Consider the following 20104-nt stretch of genomic DNA (forward strand, 5'->3'; position numbering starts at 1 on the left):
GACATTCTTCAGTGAAATAATGGGGAGGAACTGTTTATGAGAAATCCAAAGATTTTTTGCTTTTCGACGTTAGAACTACAAGATCAGAACGTTTGAAGACTGATAAAATGCGTTAGTATCAAAAGTATGGAACAAATTCATTACAAATTGTCAGTTGACTTACATTCCAGGTGAAAATCTGACTGCTGATGAGCAGCTTTTTCCAAGCAAAACAAGGTGTTCATTCTAACTGTACATGCCCAACAAACCAGATAAATTTGGAATTAAGTTTTCGCTTTTTGTGGACGTTGACTCAAAGTTTCTGCACAGTGGGTTTCCTTACCTAGGAAAAGACGACCTCAGACCACGTCAGATAAAAAATTGGATGTATGGCTTTTCAGGCGTTTGCTCTATTAACCAGCATTTCGTCTTAGATCTGACACTAGACTCGTCAGAGTGGGATGTGTCAGACCCTACCCACTGATGCTGGGGTGTATGCAGGTGAACTTATCAGAAGCCTCTTATGTGGCACAGATCAAAATCTGATTTTTGATATGCTCTATTGGTGGAAAAATATCTAATTCCCTTCATGGGAATTTAGTATTACCATTTGGAATTGCTAGGCGGGCATTAATTCCATTGTGGAGTTTTATCTCCCGTATGCAGTTATCAGACTGTGCCACATAAGAGGCTTCTGATAAGTTCACCTGCATACACCCCAGCATCAGTGGGTAGGGTCTGACACATCCCACTCTGACGAGTCTAGTGTCAGACCTAAGACGAAATGCTGGTTAATAGAGCAAACGCCTGAAAAGCCATACATCCAATTTTTGATCTGATTTTTGATATGCTCTATTGGTGGAAAAATATCTAATTCCCTTCATGGGAATTTAGTATTACCACTCAGACCACGTGACGAGGCTCTTACCGAAAGTGTAGTAATGTTGATGGAGCCGTTTTAAAAGAAGGGGCAAAACGTGACTACAAACAACTTTATTACAACAGTGAAACTTGGTAAGAAGTTGAAAAGTAATGGTACGAGTATTGTTGGAACCATTAGACGATCAAGGAGAGAAATTCCTAAAGCTGTAAAGGCTATGAATGCTAGTCTTTATGACTCAACTCTTCTGAAACATTCCAATGACACAATTACAGTTTATCAAGGTAAACGAAACAAGAATATCCTTCTATACAGTACTTTGCACTCAGAAGTTGAACTTCAAGCTAATCCCAAAAGGATTCCCAAAACAGTAGACTTCTACAACAATACAAAATATGGTGTTGGACGTGGTGGATCAAATGGGAAGAAAACATACTGTTCGATCTGCTATACGAAGATGGCCTGTTTATGTATTTCATAATATTCTTGACTTAGCAGCTATCAATTCCTGGATCATTTTCAAGAAAGTGACAGTCGCCAAAATTACATCTTGAAGCTAGCAGAGGAGCTTCGTATGGGGTACATGGGATCAAAACCTAAGTCTGTGGATACAGAACCCAAATTTGGAGAGCCTGTGGAAGGAAATATACAGAGTAGGCAATGCCAAATAAAGAAATGCAGGAATAGGGCAAGCTTTACCTGCAGAAAGTGCAAAACAGCGAGTGTATGGTTCTTGCTCACAGGACTTAACTAAGGTCGTGGTATGTAGTTCCTGCTTCTAAAGATGCAGAATTGAATCAGCATGTGCGAATACAGTGAAGGAAAAGAAATAGAGTATTTCACAAATAGGTTGTGGTACGTGGATGTTTCAGGTCATAAATTTTCTTTTCTGATAATGAGTAATAACTATGTTACCGTTTAGACTAAAGGAATTTGAAGTAAAAACATTGTTTTGTTTCTTAGATAAGTGTGTTTTATAGGAACGTTTTTGTGTTTGTAATAAATGAGGAAAATATTACATTTGCAATACAATTAAATAATTTGTTTCTTTTCCATGTTAGATCCCATTATTAATGTTTTATAAACTTAGTAATACATGTTTGAAGGATGATAATGAGTAACTGTACATATTGAGAATAAAAATAATAATTCCAGTATACCAGTCAAAATGACCGCATTGGTGGTTCTAGGTATACAATATGTACTGGTGGTCCTAGTGTTAAAATTATTTTATTTTTGTATACGGAAACACTTTTTTACACATCTTGCCCTAAAATTTCTTCTAGCAGTGGGATTTTTTGGGGCACATTTCTAAAATATCTCATCTTGTACGGCTGTCCGTTTGGAAGATTTGGATAAAAACATGGAAAATCCTTCTAAATTACTGTTTCTTTTTTGCCAGGGAGTAAGAGTATAACTCATGTTATATCGGGCCCTTGTAGTACAAGTCACTGATTTTAATTTTCAGCAGTTAGCAGAAGAAAACGATTATTCAAAATTAAAATACTATTTTCTGAAATATGTTAATGTAAGCCTATTCATTTCAAGCCAATTTATACTGTCTCTGTTCTTGAAACTTCAAACTTAGGTCTTGAAATGAGGCTACCTTTGACTTGTACTCTTTAGCCCTGGCACGAAAGATTAAAAAAAAAAAAAATCCTTTCACTTGATTGTTTTGGATTGCACAATGCTCGATAATCAAGTTCAATTGATGGGCGTAACAATGAACAAACTGCGCATTTTTGTACAGCCTTCATTCTTGCCTGTACACCTGTGTGTTGTCCGCTTATCACATTCGAACCATCATAGCTCTGAGCTATTACTTTTCCAGGAGACTTATTTACCTCCATTTTATCAAGTTTGGAAAATAAAGCTGGACTAATTCCATGTATATGTGATTTTCACATCAGATCCTCAGTGATGCCTTTAATTTTTTTTTTTTTGCTCGTGGCTTTATGTCGCACCGACACAGAGAGGTCTTATGGCGACGATGGGATAGGTAAGGCCTAGAAGTTGGAAGGAAGCGGCTGTGGCTACAGCCCCAGCATTAGCCTGGTGTGAAAATGGGAAACCACAGAAAACCATCTTCAGGGCTGCCGACAGTGGGATTCGAACCCACTATCTCACGGATGCAAGCTCACAGTCGCGTGCCCCTAACCGCACAGCCAACTCGCCTGGTAGTGATACCTTTAAATGTAATCATCATTGTATATTCAAATGGCAGAAACAGCTGATAAGGGCAGCCTTAGGATCTCAATTTGCTCTTCTCTTTTCTGTCAAAGTTGTCAAGAAAGAGGTGTGGGAAAAGTACTGTGGCTGCCCCCCCTCCCGACCTAACAGTCCACCCGCCGCCACTGTATTATACAGTATTTTATATTATTATTTAGAGCTTACCGGTTTCTGCCTACGCATGACACCTGGCTATCCAGACTGATATACGTACATCATCATAACTCTCAGCTATGGTCTTCTGCTTTTTCTTGGCCCAAAACGCTTTCATTTTCTGGCTGTGTGTCTGCTTCCTTCCATCCGTCTACTTAGGTCTGGTAGTCCCTGTACTCTTTTTGCTTGTGAGAGACATTGGGAAGACGCCCTCTGGGATGGACTGTCGGCACTGAGAACTGGTTCTCTGTGGTCTCTAATGGGATCTGTAGTTCCTCTAGGTCTGATCTTACTGACGTGATCCACTTGTTTTTGGAAGCTTTTCCCCTACTTGTCACTGTGAAAATTCTGTTGGTGAGCCTGCAGGGTATCAGGCGGCTCATGTGTCCATAGAAAGTCAGTCGCCTTTTCCTCATACATGTGACTATGTCTTCCTGATGTTCATAGAGCTCGTTGTTGTGCCTGATCCTGTAGATGCCATTCTCCTCTCTTATGGGTCCTAGTATCCTCCTCAAGATCTTCCTCTCTTTAATGTCTAGTTTCCTGAGTGGACCCTTTTGATTCATCGAGAGGCATTCAGAGGCGTAGTTGTAGTGCTTCAGCTTTAGGTTCTTGGTGAGGTACTTGGAGGTGTAGATGCTTTTACAGGAATGATAGCAATGATAGGCCCTCAACTTGGTACACCTAGTGTCTATGACCAATGTTTTGCTATCATAGGTTACGATTTTCATTTCTATGTTGATGTATAACTAATATAATAGAGTTTGAGGGATGTTCCACCATTCAACACGATGTAAAATATATAAAATTTATTAAGCGAAGATCGGTTTCAAACTCTATTATAAAAGTTTTGCTCTCGCTTGCTGAGATCCATTCTCCTAAGTATTTGACTGCAGGTGTTTCCTAGTGGGATTGTACAGTAAAAGAGCTTGCTTTATGTTAGTGATAAACTCCATCTTCTGTAGGTTAACCCTCAAGCCGTTTTTGCAGTAATACTGTAGAGGCTCTGTAGTTGGTGAGTAGCCTCCTCCATGGTGTTGGCCAGTAGGGTGAGATCATCAGCAAACGCTAGACAGGGTACACTGATGTTGTCTTAGTTGTACCCAAGCTTCAGTCCTGCTTCTGATGACAATGTGCCATTCCATTCCCTGATGGTCTTCTCTAGTGCACAGTTGAAGAGGATGCAAGAGAGACCATCTCCCTGTCTGACTCCTGTCTGGATGGGAAAGCTCTCAGAGAACTCACCCCTGATTTTTACTTTGGAGGTGGTGTTCGTCAAGGTGGCTTGGACCAGTCTGGTGGTCTTCTCATCTAGGCCTAGTTCCCGCAGGGTAGAGAAGAGAGTCTGTTTGTCTATTGAATCATATGCCTTTTGGAAATCCACCCTAATGGCTACCCAGCGGTGTCCCCCTTGGCTCTTATATGTGAGGATGGTCTTGAGGTTTTGTATCTGCTCTGTGCAGGACCTACTGTAGCAGAAACCAGGCTAGTATTCACCTAGTTTGGAGTCCAGCTGTTTGGTAACTAGTTAGCAGGGCTGTAGAGAAGATCTTATAGGCTACAAGCAACAGGGAGATGCCTCTGTAGTTGTTGAGGTTGGGCTTTCTTCCCTTCTTGTATAGTGGAGAGATCATGGCTGAGGTCCATCCCACTCGCAAGACCACTTCTGCAGGGACTGTTCATCTAAATGCTTGATTTGTTAATTATTATTATTATTATTATTATTATTATTATTATTATTATTATTATTATTATTATTATTATTATTATTATTATTATTATTATTATTATTATTATGCTTTATTGTTACATACAGCATGATACACAGTGGCACTATCACAGCACTCTATCCAGTACTTCACAACACTAAGCTTTCTTCCACAGATCAAACAAAGAAACTTGTTTCCTCTTCGTTCTAATCGTTGTCTTTCTGAATGTAGTTCTGAGCTGAGTACGTTCGTTCAGGCAGAGTGGAAGAGATAGATGTAATAGCAAATTGCTTTGTTCTTTATGGCCCTGTTCGTAGGTTCGAATCTTGTTTTGATCTTCATCTTCTTGCTCATCTCCTATTTTTCGGCCTTTCTCACTGCTAGAAGTGTTTTTTTTTTTTGCTAGTTGCTTTACGTCGCACCGACACAGATAGGTCTTATGGCGGCGATGAGACAAGGAAGGACGAGTGGGAAGGAAGCGGCCGTGGCCTTAATTAAGGTGCAGCCCCAGCATTTGCCTGGTGTGAAAATAGGAAACCACGGAAAACCATCTTCAGGGCTGCCGACAGTGGGGTTCGAACCTACTATCTCCCGAATACCGGATACTGGCCGCACTTAAGCGACTGCAGCTATCGAGCTCGGTAGGAGGGTTGTAGCTGATTCGAAAATATGGTGTGTCATAAATTGTTCATCACTTTGAATGAATTTCTATTTGAATGAATTTCTATGCCTCGCAGGGAACGTTTCTTGCTTGACACAAATTGGATATTGCCTATGTGTTTTCAAGCAATTAATTCGTTCCACCATCCATATTGTCACTCCCTCCAAACATGTGCGTCAATTTGTTCAAATAATGACATTGATCATAACAACACCGGAAAAACACAAATATTGTATGTAGAATTACATCATTTCCTAATATTTTCCACACTGTACAATTTGATTTTAAAGAATTCTTTCATTTTTTATTTCCATCTCGGTGTTGAGGAGATTCTGCATTATACAAAAGTAAGAATATTATAACGCCCTAAGCTTCCCCGTGACGCAAAAGTATTCTGTAGTGGTGGACGAGTTTCTGCTTTATTCATGTTCTGCTTTGAGCATGTTTTACTGTACCTGCTCTCCACGATGAACATTTCCAGAGTAGATCTTTTGTATGTAGTTGGAGCAATTTATTTCTTTAATCCGTTTACCGTCCAGGGTTGATTTTTCCCCAGACTCAGTGAGTGATCCCACCTTTACCGCTTCCAGGGCAGAGTCCTGGAGCATGAGACATAAGGTCAGGTATACAGTTGGGGAGGAGGACTAGTACCTTGCTCAGGTGGCCTCACCTACTGGGCTAAAAAGCAGCCTTGTGGGGGATGGAAGGATTGGAAGGGATAAGCAAGGAAGAGGGAAGGAAGCAGCTGTGGCCTTGGGTTAGGTTCCATACTGATATTTGCCTTTAGAAGAAGTGGGAAACCACAGAAACCCACTTCAAGGATGGCCGATGTAGGAATCAAATCCCCCTCTACTCATTTAAACTGAGGCTGAATGGACTCCGTTCCAGTCCTTGTACCACTCTTCAAATTTCATGGCATAGCTGGATATCAAACCCGGGCTTCAGAGAGTGGCAGCTAATCACACTAACCACTACACTACAGAGGCGGACAGTTTGAGCAATTAAGTAGCAGAATGTAAGTAGGACAAAGAAACAAAGAAGTGATAAATTAAGTAATTTATAGAAAGATAGGCTCCCACGTTGGTATCTTCATCTTGCCGCGATATGGGAGCTTGCATGCCTAAGTGATCCTGAGAGCTATGCCGGCAAGAGCATAAGCTCCTGGTAGGGCCACCCAAGCCGGACAGGTCAAAGGTGGTAGCCAGATTAAGAGGGATACCCTGATCCTCCAGGTTGGGGGTTGATCATGGAGCTAACAACCCTGTATCAGAAAAAACAACTTGTTACGAAACTCATAGACAGGAATAGCCAGACTGATGATAACGGTAAACGACCCATGCGAGGAAATGGAAGATGCAAACAGAAATATGATATGTATATAGCAACCTGGAATGTATGAACCACGAGCCCTAAACAGTCTGAAACAAGAAATGGAGAAATACAATATTTGAATAGCAGCAATTCAGGAAGTCAGATGGAAAGGAAATGGTGCTTTTAGAAGTGGTAGATATACAATTCTGCATAATGGTGGAGCCAGAGGTACAATAGGTGGCACAAGCTTCCTAGTGGATGACATATAAGTCAGCAGTTTTGAATTTTAAACCTGTAAATGAAAGAATATGCACTCTAAGGATGAAGGCAAAACCGTTTGAGACCCAGATAATAATAAATTTAAAAAGGACTGGGATATCAACAAATGGAATACTGAAAAAAGAAGATATGCGGTGGACTGATGGCTCAAAGACTGTGGATGGCACATGAGGAGGGATCAACAAGGGAAGACCTGAGAGATCAATCCAGATGAGCCTGGGTAAACACACTACAGTCTTTCAAGCTGAAGTGATAGCTATCACAACATGTCTTGAAGAAAATCTGAAAATGAACTATAGGAATAAGAACATTTTCATTTTTACGGACAGCCAAGCCATTAAGGCACTAAAAGCAGTCCGGATAATATCCAGAATTGTCTGGTATTGCCATTCACTTCTCCTGAAGCTCTCAAAGTACAACATTGTCAAAATAATATGGGTACCAGGTCATGCAGGCATAGAAGGAAATGAAAAGGCAGATAAACTGGCCAGGAAAGGGGCAGAAACACATTTTGTAGGCCCAGAACCTGTATGCGGGATTTCCTATGGACAAGCCCGACACTACATAGCAAAATGGGTACAAAAGAAACAAATGAAGAACTGGAAAAATACTCCAGGATGCAGGCTTACAAAATAACTGATAAAAGGACCAAACAAGAAGCATACTAAAGAACTGTTGAAACTCAGCAGAGAAAATATAAGATGTGTAGTAGGACTGTTGACAGGACACTGCCGTCTGAAGAAAACACCTACCATAGTTAGGGAAGATAAGTGCATAAAAGTAAATGGGACTAACTACGAGAGATGTGAAAAGTTTAATTATTTAGGAGTGCTGGTGACAAAAGATAATGACATGAAAGAGGAAATAAAAGCGAGGATTGCTGCAGGCTATAGGGTTTACTTAGCTTTACTGAAAGTGTTTAGATCACGCAGCGTTGGTAGAAGATCAAAGTTGACAGTCTGTCGAACAGTATTACGACCAGTGGTAACTTATGGTTCTGAAACATGAACAATAACCAAAGTAGATGAAGAACTGTTGAACAGATGGGAGAGAAAAAAGAGAAAGATTTTTGCCCCAGTGAAGGAAGGGGACCTGTGGAGAATAAGGAAAAACAAGGAATTGGAAGAATTCTATGGACATCCAAGTATGACAACCAAAATAAAAAGCAACAGATTAAGGTGGTTGGGACACGTGAAGAAAATGCCAGATAATAGGGTTGTCAAGAAGATCTACAAGGGAAATCCACGAGGTAGAAGATGGCCGGATGATGTGGAGGAGGATTCAAGAAAGATGGGAATAAGAAGATGGAGGAGGCGTGCACCATGAAGATTAGGCTACAATCGTCAGAGAGGCCAAGGCCCTACAAGGGCTGTAGTACTGAGGAGTGAGTAAGTAAGTAAGTAAGCATAGAAAGATAGGATCATTAATAATAATAACAGAAGCAACAGTAATATTGTATCTGTTTGGCAATAGTGTCATGAACCTCCTTAAGGTGTGGAGGGAGCATTCATGAAGCCTGACAAGAAGTTAAATTACTAAAAGAAATAATGCAGAAAATCAACCTCTGGATATCCTTTGAAAAAACAAAATCATGCTAACTCACCCACCACTCGTAAATAAAATCATAATAGATGAACCGGAAATCAAAATTATTGACAGATTTAAATATTTAGGAAAAATAGAAAAGAAGGCATGGCATAATACAATAAATTACTACCTATATCACCAAGAACACATACAACAAAAAAGGGCTTTTCTATAGCCAGAAAAGTAAAACACTAATAAACAGTTAACAACCAGAAATAATACACACAAGTGAAACAATTTTTAAAAGGTGGTGGTGGTGTGATTATTGTTTTAAGAGGAAGTATAACTGGGCAAAGTAAAAAAATCTGATGGCCAGATAGATAGCCTATAGATATATGAAATGTCATATGGCTTTTAGTGCCAGGATATCCCAGGATGGGTTTGGCTCGCCAGGTGCAGGTCTTTCTATTTGACGCCCGTAGGCGACCTGCGCGTCGTGATGAGGATGAAATGCTGATGAAGGCAACACATACACCCAGCCCCTGTGTCATTGGAATTAACCAATTAAGGTTAAAATCCCCGACCCGGCCGGTAATCGAACCTGGGACCCTCTGAACCGAAGGCCAACATGCTGACCATTCAGCCAACGAGTTGGACTGTAGATATATGATACAGATAGGACCTACCTGAGAACGTGAGTACGTGAGTAACATTCCTCCCCCACTAACGCTGGGAAAAGGAGATAAGATAATAATAGCATTAACAATTAAATTTCCACTTTTTTGATGTTTTTAAACTCCATTGAAATTATAGCCTAACCTGACTGTATTCTGGATCCGAATGGTCACCCTCGTTGGAGGACGGACGATTTATTTCTTTAATAAATCTCTCTCTCTCTCTCTCTAGATACGGTTTTAATTTTCTCTATCACCGAGCAAATTGGCTGTGCGGTTAGGTTTGTTTAGCTGTGAGCTTGCACAAATAAGTGGAACAAATGCCAGGACTCAGCTAAGTGATCCATGGTCACCAACCCATGCTCCCAAGTTAAGAGCCCCTTTTGGTCGCCTCTTACGACAGACAGGGAACACCATAGACAAATTATACCGCCCCCACTCACCTGGGCTCCAATGATCAAATGCCCTAAATGAAATAATTAGGATATAGCATATAAGATGGTGTTTCTTAAAGCAACAAAACAACTTCATCAGACCATCTTACTGGTCTTCAAAAGCTGAAGAAATATAAAAGAAAAGAAAGGGCATAGAATGCATGACAATGCAGGTTAAATAATTCTCAGAAAAACAGAACCTAATATTGCTGTGATAGGGAATAAGAATAATAAGTATAAAAGAAAAAGGTAAAAAAAATGTAGTCTTCAACAAAGAACGATTAGTAGGTACGACTGTCAAACATAATATAATTGTGGTGAGATGAAAACAAGAATTGACCGAGGGAGGTCGGTGAGGGAAGATAGCTGGCTATTTTGTGGTATTTATTCCAAGTGATCAGCTAAGTGTTCCTGGGAGAGAGCAGGACCAGGAAATGTTTCTGTCTCTATCCAAAATCGATGATTGAATCGTTGGCCTCGTTTTAAAAACTTGAGAAGTTAAGATTACCTAATGTTAGTCCATCCAGATCAAAGATCACATGTGTTACCGGTTGTTTATAGCAGCTCTCTTTGCTCGCCATAATTGAGAATGACGTCGCCGTATGATCTTGCTTGGTATCGGTGTATAAAATGGTTACATTATGAAAATTAACTATGGATGATACACTTTTATTATGAATAGGACACAAATGAAGGTACCGTCATAAATTAATAAAATTGCATTGCAGCAATCTGCTACACATTGTGGGCTTGAAATTTATATTCAACAACCACTTTTGAAGCATCGCACGAAATGAGGAACATGCATATGACTAAATTATATCACCAAACTGTTTTGTTTCCAGGTATGGTAATAACAAGTGCAGGCGAGTTGCGATATGGCGCATTTTTTATATTATCTTTGATTTTTGGAAAATAAAAAAAAGAAAAGATCACGCAAATGGGTATATTCAAAGCAACTCCTATAAGAGGATCAAGACGGTGGTGATTGAAAATATATATGCGTACTATATGGTGTTCTGTCAAGACCGACTCCAATCCTCAGACCGTAATATAAGAAAAACATGGCGGCCGAAGTAGCCGGATTGCTGGTATTGGCTAACACGAAAATATCACGTATCGGTACATATTATATAAACGACGGTAATTTAACATGATATATGTAACATCTCAGCGAAAATCACTTTACACGTATGAAAACGCTTCGCCAACAAGTACGCACCACATATAATAAACTAGAATCACATATTCTATTAGAAAAGAGACCAACAAGCTGATTATTTAGACATTTCAATTCGTCAAATAACGTTTCCTCTTAGATTTCACTTCGCTGGATAGATGAAAATACACGATGAAACTGTTAAAATGATATTACTAACATCATTTTGAATGTTTCAAAATAAATTAAGGTGCGAAATTCCTCGATTTATTCGCTCTCATGAGAACTATGAAACATAATGTGTTTGCCTTAGTTTTGAAGTGGTGGATAATTTCTTAAATTCAGCAACCAATGAAAGGGAAATACACCCGAAATAATAATGTTATTGGCTTTATAACTACATTTTTACGGTTTTTGGAGACGTCGAAGTACCGGAATTTAGTCCTGCAATAGTTCTTTTACGTGCTAGTAAATCTACCCACACGAGGCTGACGTATTTGAGCACCTTCAAATACCTCCGGACTGAGCCAGAATCGAATCTGCCAACTTGGGGTCAGAAGGCCAGCTACTTAACAGTTTGAGCCACTAGGCCCAAGTACCGGTACACCTGAAGTGATTATGTTAACCCAATAAACGGCCCTGGTAATGTTAACATAATGTTGACTTCTGGCATAGCAGCACTTCATACAATGATGATAACCTTAGTAATGAAATGTTATACCTAATAGGTTTTTACCCATTAAAGAACACGAGTGCAAAAACTCTATTGACTAAACAATCACATGGGCGAGCTTCAGTTCGGCGCAGTCAGCTTGATAACAAATAACCACAGCATGAATCGGAAGGTATTGGTAGTGTAAAACCCTACGTTACAAACCCAGCTAATCCCTCTGTCACTATTTATTCTGTATAACAGTATACAGATTGCTCCATCTGTCACACTTATAAGTTTTGATATACTCCAAGATCGAGCCAAACATTTCCGCAGGCAAAGCGTAGATTATTATAAAATACACTTGCATCTAAATCACTCGACAATTTGAAGCACATAGACACTGACGGAATATCACAGTATCAATTACATTCTATCTAAATTAATATTTTCGAGGAACACGAATAGTTTGGAAATAGAGAATTGTCCTCCCTAACCTCAAACTTATTCTCAAAATGATGTATGCACGCTACAGTTTCGTCATGGACTTCAAAATAATAACGATGTATATTCCTAATCCATTTCTCTCTTAATGTTGTATTCCGTAGGAAACCTAAGAATAGCTGTATGAGAGGCATTGCCATTGTTAGACTAAATCCTGGTCCACCTAGTGCACTCATATTCTTTAATGGGTAAAATCACGACCAAAACAAGCACATTCTCACATTACTGCGTATAATTACAGATCCTATGTATGCACTGACTCATATAAATACACTCGCACACTAATATTCTACAAAGACACTAACACTTATCGTCAACTTTCATAAAATTACACCGACTACATACGATAACACAAACCAAAACAAACCCACATTTCCAACAATTCCGGCTACTCGATTCGCCATCTTTGAATGATCGAGAGTAGCATTAGGGTCTGAGGTTTGGAGTCGGTCTTGTGTGTAGTAAACGTTGCCTACGAGATATACAAGGCCTGGGAAGAGGACCGAAAGAAATGCGGGTCGCAAGTAGTTTTACGAACGTCCGCTAGAAGTCTCGACATCGTGCTATTCTGCTCGCCCTTAAATACATTCAATTAATAGTACATGTTGGTTTTTAAAGACGCAAAAATCTAAAATAATGAAGTTAGGACCACCTAAATGTGATTTCAAGTGATTGGATGTAAAGTAAAGCACATTTAAGAAGTAGCATTTGGAATTATTTTAGGCGAAGTCAAGTGCGACAATTAATAAAAGTAATAAGTTACATTAAAAATGACTTACCATGATCACTGCTCGTATCACTCACATTTTTAAGATCTTCCAACAGTAGTATAATTGGATGGTTCTGCCGCCGCCACCTCCTCCGGCTCCCAGGGGCCTCCTCCGCCACCGCCACCCGGGGGGCCTTCCCAGGGGCCTCCTCCACCACCGCCACCCGAGGGTCCTTCCCAGGGGCCTCCTCCACCACCGCCACCCGGGAGGCCTTCCCAGGGGCCCGCTCCGCCACCTGCGGGAAATTTGAATTGGCAAACAAAGCCACGTGCTTTTTGACAGCTGTCATCGACAACAACGCATCGCTAACCTCAGTACTACCATCTTAACGGGCCCAAATCTTAGTTGTACCACCTTCACCTCACTAGCGCGAGATTTGAATCGGTAAACAAATCCACGTGCTTTTTTGACAGCCACGTGCTTTTTGACAGACAACAACGTATCGATAACCTCAGTACTGCCATGTTGACGGGTCTAAACCTTAGTGCTACCAACTTAACGTCACTAGCGCGAGATTTGAATCGGTAAACAAATCCACGTGCTTTTTGACAGCTGATATCCGCCATCTTTAATCAACAGAGCACAGTGCTGCCCTCTTTAGCTACTTACCTTTGAAATGTGGTGGCGGATAATTTGAAAAATGCTTTTTGACAGCAAGCCATCTTTAATCCAGAGAGCACCGTGCTGCCCTCTTTAGCTAGATACCTTTGAAATGTGGTGGCAGGCAATTACACGTGACAGCAGCCATCTTTAATCAAGAGAGCACCGTGCTGCACTCTATGTGGTGGCGGCAAATTCTACATGCTCTTGTTTGGAAACAAACTCACGCGCTTTTTTGACAGCCGCCATCCGCCATCTTTAATCAACAGAGCACAGTGCTGCCCTCTTTAGCTAGATACCTTTGAAATGTAGTGGCGGCAAATTCCACGTGCTCTTGTTTGGAAACAAAACCATGTGCTCTTTTGACAGCAATCATCCGCCATCTTTAATCAACAGAGCACCGTGCTGCTATCATGCGGACAATTTCGTCAGCTGTCATCCGCCATCTTTAATCCACGGAACACCGTGCTGCCCTCTTTATGGCTACTACCTTAAGCACGTAGTAGCGGGCAATTTGAAAAGTTCTGTTAGCTATCATCCGCCATCTTTAATCAAGAGAGCACCATGCTGCCATCTTTAGCTAGATACCTTTGAAATGCGGTGGCGGCAAATTGAAAAATTCCACGTGCTCTTGTTTGGAAACAAACTCACGTGCTTTTTTTACAACTACCATCCGCCATCTTTAATCAAGGGAGCACCGTGCTGCACTCTTTAGCTAGATACCTTTGAAATGTGGTGGCGGATAATTTGAGAAATTCTATGTGCTCTTGTTTGGAAACATACCTACGTGCTTTTTTGACAGCTGTCATCCGCCATCTTTAATCAACAGAGCACCGTTCTGCTATCATGCAGGCAATTTCGTCAGCTGTCATCCGCCATCTGTAATCTACAGAGCACCGTGCTGCCCTCTTTATGGCTACTACCTTAAGCATGTAGTAGCGGGCAATTTGAAAAGTTCTTTTAGCTATCATCCGCCATCTTTAATCAAGAGAGCACCGTGCTGCTATCTTTAGCCAGATACCTTTGAAATATGGTGGTGGATAATTTAAAAAGAAAAATTCTACTGCAGTCATCTTTCGACGCTAATTGCACAAGATGGTGGCTATACATGACTCCTTAAGGGTGCTTACGCAAGATGGCTGGTATACATAGGTTCTTATGAGACGTCCTTGGGATGCTTCAGCAAGATGGCAGTTATACATGGCTCCTTATGAGATGGCCTAGGGATGCTTGCTCAAGATAGCGGCTGCTCTTGTGGGACGGCTTAAGGGTCCTTGCACAAGATGGCTTGAGACTCCCTAAGGATGCTTGCGCAAGATGGCGTACACAAGATGGCGGCTATACACAACTCCTTATGAGACGCTTTAAGGGTGCTTGCGCAAGATGGCTGCCGCTCTTATGAAGAAAGCCAGCTTAGAGACTAACGTGTCGTGCTAGTTCGATTCATTAAATTTAGGGCTTAAATGCAAATTGTTAAATATCTCGAAAACGTTGCACCGTAGAGTAAAACAGACAAAAATTTTCTGCCGAATACCCGGGTTCGCAGTATGAGGAACATGATAGCATAAGAAAACATAGTCTAATGATGGGATCAACGGTTCGGTTCCTACTTAGGCCCTTTGGCATTTGCTCTGTTTTAGCTTGTATTGAAGCGAGTCTTCGTGACATGATCAGGTCTAGCTATGGTAGAGAGTATAACGTACCGTGCTGGTTCGATTCATTAAATTTGGGGCTTAAATGCAAAATGTTAAATATCTCGAAAACGGTGCATCGTAGAGCAAAACGGACAAACTTTTTCCGCCTAATACCTACAAGATGGTGGCTGCTCTTATGAGACACAAGATGGCTTGAGACGTCCTAGGGATGCTTACGCAAGATGGCGGACACAGAATGGTGACTATACATAGCTCCTTATGAGACAGCCTAGGGTTGCTCGAACAAGATGGCGGCTACTCTTATGAAGAAAGCTAGCTTAGAGGCTACTGCGCAAGATAACGGCTGCTGTTATGCATGCGGTGGAGGGCAATTTGAAATTCTATGTGCTGAATCAACAGAGCTCCCAGCTGCCCTCTTTAGCTGAAATGTGGTGGCGGATAATTTGAAAAATTCTTTTGACAGCTGTCATCTTTAAACAATGGCGACTACACATAGGCTGTTAAGGCCTTATCATTCTCCTCCTCCTTCTCTTCCTCCTCCTCCTCCTCCGCCTCTTATGTCAAGGCATAGCTTTATATCGAACAAGTTTAAACCTGCATCGCGAAGGCAACCGTGTGCAGCGATAACATTATTGTGCATGTTTAGACTTGCAAAACATAAGAAGAGTAGAATCAAACGCTGTACTCGATACAACATGTGATCAGAACATTGATTGATGTGTTCAGAACACAAAATAAGTGATCAAGACTAGAATCGAACACTGCACTCAATACACCATGTGTTTAGAACATGTCAGGGGACACCCTTGTTCTAAGAAGATCAGATTGAAACGTAACAAGAATAGAATCGAACACTGTAATCGATGTTGTTAACTTCAACATGTGATAAGAACATTGACTGATGTGTTCAGAACACAAAATAAGTGATCAAGACTAGAATCGAACACTGTACTCGATACAACATGTGATCAGAACATTGATTGATGTGTTCAGAACAAAAATAAGTGATCAAGACTAGAATCGAACACTGTACTCTATACAACATATGTTTAGAACATGTTAGGGGGTACCCTTGTTCTAAGAAGATCAGAATGAAACATAACAAAACTAGAATCGAACACTGTGCTCGATGTCGTTAACTTCAGCATGTGATCAGAACATTGATTGATGTGTTCAGAACACAAAATAAGTGATCAAGACTAGAATCGAACACTGTACTCAATACAACATGTGTTTAGAACATGTTACGGGGTACCCTTGTTCTAAGAAGATCAGAATGAAACATAACAAGACTAGAATCGAACACTGTAATCGATGTTGTTAACTTCAACATATGATCAGAACATTGTTTAATGTGTTCAGAGCAAAAGTACAATTTTAATGATTTGCTTAGTGTAAAATCAAAAACTATGGAAACACACTGTGCACATATCGCGTAGCTAACTCGCTCAGTAAACGATATTGCAAAACTACAACTTCAATGATTTGCCTAGTGAAAATCAAAAACACAATGTACACATACTGCGCAGCTAACTCACTCGGTAAACGATATAGCAAAAGTACAACTTCAAATGATTTACCTTCCGTCATTCGTCTTGTGTGAAAATCAGTCGAACAAGTTATCGCATAAACATGTAACATGAAATATCAGTCAATCTGTTGGCATGGGTTACAAGCACATAGCTTATGCGGGAAGTAAAATTAAACAGAACGCTAGTGCTATAAGAAATACTCTGCTTACATTTAAGTCCCTAGCTGTTGAACAAGTTATTACATAAATATGTAACATGAAATATCGGTTCGGAAACATATTGTTTCAATCTGTTGGCATGAGTTACAAGCATGTAGCTTGTGCATCTCAGCATCTCTGTGGCTTATTTTCTCACTTGGCAAATTCTGGGGCTGTACCCTGATTAAGGCCACTTTCCTATCGCAAGTTCGCCGTAAGACCTATTGTGTCGGTGCGACGTAAAACAAATAACAATAAATATAATTAATTTATTCTTTCGTTCCTCCTGCACGTTACTTGTAGTTTGGTTTGAGTTCGGCCTAATCCCAAAGCCTCAAACATTTCCTTCCGAGATTTATTAAAATTATGATGAGTATAGCCTTCAAAGAAGGAAGATACCGGTAATAAAAGTATTAACATGCATGTGTGGTTAAAGCCACACACTTATTTCATCCTAATTTTCGTGTTATTTATCATTTGAGTCATCGTAAACATTTCTACATTCTGCCCACGTATGGCTTGTATTTTAGTTTAAATTATTTCAAAGTTTCGGATATTATGCTAATGAGGAAAAACTATGAAACTGTTAACGTACCGTAGGCTACATGCTTTTAAAATTACAGTTTTTATCATACTCTCATTTTCGTATTATTTATTTTTCACGTTATCGCACACGCTTCTGTCTTCTACAGTAGGCCCACCGGTACCTTGCTTATAATTCGTTTTAAACGGACTCTGGAACGTCGGACCTTAAGAACACAAGAGAATATTCCCGCAAAATGTTATTGGCAGAATATTTGCTATTGGTATGAGTAAAATACAGTTTGGTGTGTATGCAGACGGTACGGAAATCGAATCTCAGTAGTTGAGGCTATGTTAGATGACAACCTTACGCAGCATGAATACCTACTCATTTTCAAATGATCCACATGGCGGTGCGCTTGAGTACCTACTACATCGAAGGAGAACCTTCTTATTCTTATCAAATGGAGTACATACTACTTGGGCTGAGAATATACTCCTACTAAGTGCTCATACTCATGAGTATATACTTTGAGTAAGAACTCAGGTTTTATCCATTCCACCCAATATTTGCTGGTGAGTGTCCAAAGATAATGTTCTTCAGATCCTGTGGCTTACTTAGCAATTAATTATATAAGGTAAAGATAAATATGTGAGCCTCAAGACCTAGCTAGAACTAGGCATTCCTCGCATTCACTCATGACATTTATTCACGACTTTTATCCAAGAAAGTTGGTAGTGCCGTGGCATAGGGCAATTGTGCTGTAATAGGGAAGCTTCTGGAAGTGGTCCAACGTTCTCCTATCCTATTAATCCAGTGACCCCTTACCGTTGCCTACGCTATAATAGAAGGCCTGGACAAGCCGACACATCTGTGGGCGAACAAAGTAGTTCAGGCAATGACCGCTTGGATCGTGTTTATGTTCTATTGTTCTCATGTTCTGTGTTGAAAATATCTTCATTTCTGCTCGCTTACACCGCGTTTAGGACAAAACTTATACCATTGAAACACCAGCTTCATGACACATCCATTTATTACGAGCTGTTGACTACAACCGACTTACACACACACACAAATAGCAATTCAAAATGTCCAAAGAATAAAACAAATGAAGATAAACCACTTGACCAAATTAATATGAATTACCAACACATAACCTCAATGTTGTATTCCTAAAATATGTACAAGATATGATACATGACATTTTATTTTTTATGAGAAAACTTCAACATTCCAACACTCCCCCCTTTTCTCAAAAAATAAAAATACAACACCTCAATCAATTGTCCTCTCATCGCAAACCTATAAGCTTATACAAACTCTTAAGCTTGTTGCTTGATAAATTCTTTGTGAACAAGTCTGCAGCATTTATCTCTGATGCTACATATACAAACTCAATTAACCCCTTTTCTACCAGTTCTCTACATACATGGTACATGATGTCAATATGTTTTGACCTTTCACTCACAAAATCATTTTTACTCAATTTAATTGCTGCTGCATTGTCAGCAAAAACTTTACAAGGTATATCCATAAAGCTTTCGAGCCCTAGCTCTGATAGCAAATCTTTCATCCAAGTTACTTCTCGAGATACCTCTGCCATTGCCACGTATTCAGCATCCATGGTAGATCTAGCAATACAACTCTGTTTCTTACTATACCATGATACTGCTCCCCCTGCCACAGTGGTTACATAACCACTCACTGATCTTCTAGACTTAGTATCTCCTGCCCAATCTGCATCACAGAACACTTGTACTGACTCCTCACAATTTTTGAAACACAACTTTAAATCTCTAGTACCACATAAAAATCTCATGATATGCTTCACTTCTTTCCAATCTTTAATCGTAGGTTTTTGACAATTCTGACTAACTTTACTTACCGCAAATGTAATGTCAGGTCTAGTATTATTTGACAAATATAGCAAACTTCCTACTGCACTGCGATAAATGGTACAATCAAATTCCTGCTGATCATTTTCAGCTGCTGACTACCCACTTGGTAAAACAGTCTTACTTGGTTTACAGTCCCTCATGGAAAAATCAGCAAGTAATTTGTCAATGTATAAACTTTGACTCAACATAACCCCTTCTTTTGTCTGTTCTATTTTTATTGACAATAAGTTTGTTGCTTTCCCTAGATCTTGAATCTCTAACTCATCTGCCAACCTTATTTTAACCAACTTAACAACCTCTTTGTCACCTATTGCAATAATGTCATCAACATACAAGCCAATAATACAACACTCCTTTACATACACACATGGTTCTTTGATACATCTCTTAAAATCTAGTCTTCTAATTATAGCATCAACACAAGCATTCCAGTCTTTACTCTAATTAGGCAGTCCATAGATGCTTTTCTTCAATTTACATACATAGTTTTGGACATCCTTTTCTACAAACAATTCTGGTTGCTCCATGTATACAGTACAACTGATTTCACTATTTAAGTAAGCACTAGTTACATCTAGATGTTCTACAGTCCAGCCTCTACGTACTGCAATACCTATTAACAGTCTCATTGTTTTCCTCTTTATAACAGGACTAAATGTTTCATCAAAACAAAGGTTCATCTGTCTCTTAAAACCTTGGGCAACCAACCTGGCTTTATATTTCTGAATGTTACCCTCACTGCCATATTTCAATGAAAACACCCACTTAGAACTAATTA

At 39.9% G+C, this 20104-nt stretch overlaps 1 protein-coding gene across 1 annotated transcript in view; it reads right to left on the minus strand.

Moving 5' to 3' along the window:
* Positions 1-13038, minus strand: part of LOC136885474 (pseudouridine-5'-phosphatase) — a 42141-nt gene extending 29103 nt beyond the window's left edge. Inside the window, exon 1 of the mRNA XM_067158050.2 lies at positions 12931-13038. The gene's annotated coding sequence lies outside the window, so the exon portion shown is untranslated. The remainder of the gene's footprint in view (positions 1-12930) is intronic.
* Positions 13039-20104: the final 7066 nt, after the last annotated feature.

This window comes from Anabrus simplex, chromosome 14 (genome assembly GCF_040414725.1).
Source record: "Anabrus simplex isolate iqAnaSimp1 chromosome 14, ASM4041472v1, whole genome shotgun sequence".
Classification (NCBI taxonomy): Eukaryota; Metazoa; Arthropoda; class Insecta; order Orthoptera; family Tettigoniidae; genus Anabrus; species Anabrus simplex.